This window comes from Schistocerca serialis, chromosome 3, assembly GCF_023864345.2.
Source record: "Schistocerca serialis cubense isolate TAMUIC-IGC-003099 chromosome 3, iqSchSeri2.2, whole genome shotgun sequence".
In the NCBI taxonomy this organism is placed as follows: domain Eukaryota; kingdom Metazoa; phylum Arthropoda; class Insecta; order Orthoptera; family Acrididae; genus Schistocerca; species Schistocerca serialis.
The window spans coordinates 808,745,990-808,751,989 of record NC_064640.1 but is presented as its reverse complement, the minus strand read 5'-3'; the positions used below and the strand labels follow the sequence as shown (position 1 = coordinate 808,751,989).

General features: G+C 37.2%; 1 protein-coding gene across 1 annotated transcript in view; it reads left to right on the top strand.

The window, feature by feature from the left end:
* The first annotated feature begins 5,026 nt into the window (after positions 1–5,026).
* Positions 5,027–6,000, top strand: part of LOC126470661 (uncharacterized) — a 328,353-nt gene continuing 327,379 nt past the window's right edge. Inside the window, exon 1 of the mRNA XM_050098652.1 lies at positions 5,027–5,231. The gene's annotated coding sequence lies outside the window, so the exon portion shown is untranslated. The remainder of the gene's footprint in view (positions 5,232–6,000) is intronic.

Genomic DNA, 6,000 nt, shown 5'->3' with positions numbered 1-6,000 from the left:
AGTGACTGTAGGAAGATAAAAGACAGCTTAGACAAAATTTATAGTTGGTGTGATGAATGGCAGGTAGCCCTAAGTGTGGAAAAATGTAAGTTAATGTGGATGGGTAGGAACAACAAACCTGTAATTTTCGAATTCAATATTACTAGTGTCCTGTTCGACTCAACCAAGTGGTTTAAATACCTGGGCGTAACGTTACAAAACGATGTGAAATGAAATGAGCGTGTGAGAACTGTGGTAGGGAAGGCGAATGGTCGACTTCACTTTATTGAGAGAATTTTAGGAGAGAGTGGTTCACCTGTAAAGAAGACCGCATATACAACGTTGGTGCTATGTATCTTTGAGTATAGTTCCAGTGTTTGTGATCCGTATCAGGTCAGACTGATGGAAGACATCGAAGCAATTCAGAGGTGGGCTGCTAGATAAGTTACCAGTGGGTTTGAACGAGTAAGTGTTACAGAGAGGCTTTGGGAACTTAAATGGGAATCTCTGGAGAGAAGGCGACGTTCCTTCCAATAAACACTATTGAGAAAATTTAGGGAAACAGCATTTGAGGCTGACTGCCAAAAGACTCTACTGCCATCAACATAAAAAGCACGTGATGACCACAAAGATAAGATATGACAAAATTAGGACTCATACGGAGGCATGTAACCAGTCGTTTGTCCGTCGCTCTATTTGCAAGTGGAACAGGAAAGGCAATGACAAGTAGTAGTACAGGGTACTCTCCGCTACACACCGTATGGTGGCTTGTGAAGAATCTAAGTAGATGTAGATGTTGTTATTCTGAGCAATTAATGTGTTGTCGTCTGCATATAGTACAATGTCACAGGGCAATATGGAGGGCAGGGCTTTTATATATACAGGGTGGTCAGAAGATATCAGAAAAGCTTGTAGGGACATTGCATGGCAGGCTGTACTAAGACATAAAAGTTGAGAAAAAAATTCGATACCTTGCCACCATGTCCTAGTTATTTAGCATTAAAATTGGGCAATCACCTCGTCATGCACGCAAATTCTGATAACCCTGTGCAATGAACAGAAAGTGCCCAAGTATGGAGTTCTGTGGCATTCCTTTTTTAACAGGTATAGAATCTGATTTTTGGTCGTTCACACACTCTAACTGTATTCTATTGCTTAGGTATCACTGCAGTAGGAGGAGAGCTTTCTCCCCTATTCCACTGTGCTGTAGTTTTCTTATTAGGATAGTATAGGGAAGACTTTCCTTAAATCCAATAGTGTCGCAGAACCTATTGACTTATTCTCAAAGCAGTCATATACTTCTGTCATGATACTATCAACTGCTTTCACAGTAGAGGGAGTAGATCTAAATCCATAGTGTGCAGGGCAGATTAGGTCATTAAATTCAAAATATTGATTCATCTGCTGGTGTATACAGTGCTCTGTTATTTTAGAAATAATAGGGACTAGTGAAATGGGTCAGTAATTGTCAGGTGATATTATGCTATCTTTCTTATTAACCAGCTCGATTGTGGATATTTTTAGGCATTATGAGTACACTCCCCCTGTTAACAATTTGTTTATAATTTTGATAAGGGCATTGTTATCTCTTTCCTTATTTGTTTGATAATAAAATTAGAAAAGCCATAGGGATCTTCCCTTCAGAAATTACTGAGTCCAGCTATTGCTTCACTGTCATGTCGCAAGTTACATAACTCCATTCAAAAAATTCAGATGCCTTATTGAGTAATTGTGGCAGTAGTGCTTCTGCCTTGCTCACATTATCCTTGATGTTGGTTTCTGATATAGGATTGGTAAAATATTTATTTAGTGGATCACAAGGAACTGGAATACTGTAATCTTTCTGTTGATAATTTATTTCAGTTCTGATTGATGCTTTACATTTATTTAAAGAGTCAAGAATGTATCCATCACTGTTCTTGCGTTTTGCTGCCTTGGTTGCATACCTTTAGTGCGTTTTTATGATCTTGTATTTATCCCTATGTGCTTTACTGTTGTGTGACTTGTCATAAATACAGGAGCATCAAAATTTTTAAGTCTTTGAGCTGTGGTGTGTACCAATGTTTCAAATTTTCCAGTTTAGAATGGGGGTTATGCTTGTAATGTTTCTTGTCATACCTAAGGCATATTTCTTCAAAGATTTCAATTACCACTTCTAAAAATGTTTTGGTTGACTTATTAGGAGCCATAACACCTATATGTAGTTCATTCCAGTCTATTAATGTTATTCTAGATTTTAGTCTGTTTAGCTTCTGTGCATTTGTGGGCCTGATTATTCTTTCCTGACTAGTATCTGTTTTATGATTCAAAGGAATTCTAATCTACAGCGCTTCATGGGCGGAAATACATATTATGATTGTATTAAACTGATATATTTTCATATAAAAATTATGGATAATGTTATCCAAACATGCATTCAGCCTGGTGGCCTTGTCATTCATACAGTAAAAATTTGTGACCTTAATGTATTGAGTAAATTGCTTACAATGTTCCTGCAAAATCTAACATCTATATTAATATCACCAAATATTAAAACTCTACTGTTTTTATACTTGAGATACAAGACTACAAGTTTCTGAGGGTGTTCTATAAAAAAATCTTCATTTTGTCTGGAAGGACAATATATAGACACTGCTATAATTTCCAGTCTTGGAAACTGTACTGCAGAAACTTCAAATTTAGGTTATATATAAAGTACACATTCATCTATAATTTCATAACTTAGCTTCAGTGTTTTGTTGATGAAAATAGACACTCCAATATGTTTCATATTTGTTCTGCAGTAACCTGTAACTGATTCACAGCCATTTGGTACATTTAACTCTAATTCATTATATGATAACCAGCTTACTTTTATCATAAATATGCTACCATTTAACTTTTCCAGCCAGTATTGGAATTCCAGGAGTTTATCTTTTAACTGTACATGAACATTTTTTTCAGTGTAAGCTGTTGCTAATACGCCTGCCTCAGAATTATCGGGACCATTTATTCTACTTGTTAGTTCTAGTTGTTCTACATTATTCTCATTTAATATAGAGGAAGACATATTTGCAGATGTCACCTTATCATTTATTGTAGTTTTTGTTAATGAAGCACTGCTGAAATGTTTATTTTCTCTAAAAGAGCCTTGCAGTTATAATGTAGTGTGAATGGTTCCTTCCTCTAACTGAATAGGGTACAGAGACCTTTAATTTCGTTCACTAACCTTAATTTCCCTTTCCTGTTCATGTGAAGTCCATGCTATGTGTGTTCATCTCGGTTCAGTTTGCAGACGTCTACTAAGCATACATTACTAATTTTTTACATACTTTCTGTTGCGCTGAATTGTGATCATTTGTTTCCCTATTAACATACGATCACTCTGGGAGGTCGTACCATACTAGTATGTTAGTTATCACTACATTGGTGTGGATCAGTTGTGCCACTAACTTCCTGTAACGTTAAAGTGCTGATTTGCTTTCGTTTTTGTACACATCATTGGTGCCTTCTGTGATCACAATACAGTCGTCTTGGTTCAGTTTGTTTGTTTCTATTATTAAACTTTGTACCACAGAATTAACTATAGCACCAGTTTCGACCTTAGCAAACACAGAATAATCTGAGTTCATATTTTCATGAAGTGAAACGGAGAGTATTTTTCCGTTGCTATCACCATAAGTTAGGAAGTTTCTTATTTGACATTTGAACATTTCGTTTTAGAGGTTTATTGGCCAGCTTACTATGTGTTGTTTTGTTTGTACGGTTTCTCACCACCTAGATCCTGGAGTGAATAGTTAGATAACACAAGTGAAGATACGAGACTTACTTCTTCTGCTTGCTTACTCGTTTTCTTCGATAAATTGCAAGTGAATGAACACTTTCAGCTACACTGTCGTGGAAATAATTGTTACAAAAATTTCTTGCATGTCTGCAGTTGTCCTTCATATTAACTGAAAGTGACCCAGCTCCCTCTCCAAGCGTTCTGTGGCAATCTTCTGCTCTCTCTTCACTGCTAATTAGCCAAAATTTAGATTCGCACTCCCTTCATTTCCAGTTCAGTGCCAGTTTTTTGTTCTTCCTCACTGAAGGATCAACTTTAGCACATCTAAAACAAAACTATGTATTGCATTAGTTACAAGTGATACCAGTTTTCACTGTTTGTTGCATTTCTTACACAGTCCATCCTCTACAGTACCGGTAGTTGTTTCGAAAAAAAGACGGTTCACTATACTGCCGCGTTTTGTACATTTGTTTTGCAAGTTAAGTTCGTGCTCTGTTTTTTGCTGTAGTGGTGTTTCATATTTACGTTTCAACCCCATGATCTCATTTAGTAGCACAGTGACGACTTTATTTACATGGTCTTCATTCCTAAATTTTAAGCCTAATTCATAGTCGTCACAGCCGGCTGGAGTGGCCGAGCGGTTCTAGTCGCTACGGTCTGGAGCCGCGCGACCGCTACGGTCGCGGTTCGAATCCTGCCTCGTGCATGGATGTGTGTGATGTCCGTAGGTTGGTTAGGTTTAAGAAGTTCTAAGTTCTAGGGGACTGATGACCTCAGAAGTTAAGTCCCATAGTGCTCAGAGCCATCTGAACCATAGTCGTCACATTTATTGCACACCCAGATCTTGCGCTTTGTGTCCTCATTTACACAGCTAAAAAGATATATTGTCTTAGAACTGGGCATAAGCAGTCCATAAAAATGAGAGAATAAAGCTTTTGAAACATGGTGCTACAGAAGAATTCTGATGATTTGTATGGTATAAGCAGTAACGAATGAAGATGTACTGAATTAAAAAAGGAAAGTTATGACACAATTTGATTAAAAGAAGGAATAGGTCGATAGGATACATCATGAGCATCCAGAAATCACCAATTTGTAACGATTTTAACTTGGTGTGGGGGAGGGGGGCGGTAAAAATTGTAGGATAATTCTACTTTTCACCTGTATAGCAAAGAGAATGATATAATGGAAGTGTGTTCATAATACAAATTTTATCTTTGGTTTTACGGCCTAGGGTTGTATAGGTAGACCTTTGTTTTGTTGCAATTGATGGCCGCCATCACTGGATCTTGTGTTGTTTAGAGTTACATGGAGGTCGTGGAAGTAATCAATAATTTTAACATCTTGCTTTCCGTATCTTTATAGTATGTAAATATATCATTTATAAAAGTTGGGTATGTGTGTTAAAGAAGTGAGTGCGCGTGCGACGGTCGGCTTTTAAATATGCTTGTGTGTGGGCTGAAACCAACTGTTTTGCTGTCAGTGACAGGTAGGTGTAGTGCGTAAGTCGTATTATTTACTCGTAAACTTCTAGTATTGTTCATTTAGCGTAGTAATTGTTACCATATGCATTTGCGTGTCTTTGTAAACAGTGCTGCAAAATGGCGTTTCATAAAGGTAGTTTGTTGCCGAGACCCTGATGCGGGTTGGTGTTTGAATTGTTTGTTTTCGACCATAACGCAGTAATGAAACCTCTGTTATGGGTTTTCCGTTCTGTATCTACAAACTGACGTTAAGGATCCCATCCTTTTTTTAAACCAGCTGTATAGGTAGTTCAACCTTTGATTGTAACGCAATGGCCAGTGCATTATGCTATAATAAGTTTAAGTAATTACTTGCGTCTCGTAGAAGTGTTAGTGGAAAGAATGTAAGTTTGGTAGTACACTGTTTTGCAATAATTTACATATTTACGGTTTTCGCGCCAGTTCTTGGACGCTATCAGTAGTTTGTCCAGGAATTGCACACAAGAAATTTTCGAAGTCGCGTATTACGAATTTGTGTACATATATATTATATTTCGATGCTTCCATCTAGATTTTTTTGACACTCGGGTGAATTTTTTGCAGTGATGGAAATGATACGGAGATTTTGTCGTTTTCATTACAATTTCATGATTGGTTGCCAATTTTCTTAAGCTGTAATTTTAGCGGTGGAGGGTTGTTTTGTTCCAGTGTATCTGTTGTGACTGATAAAGTGATGTGTTGTGATTAGTACGTGTACTGTATTCAATGCAGCCAAGTTTATATCTGCGACACAAG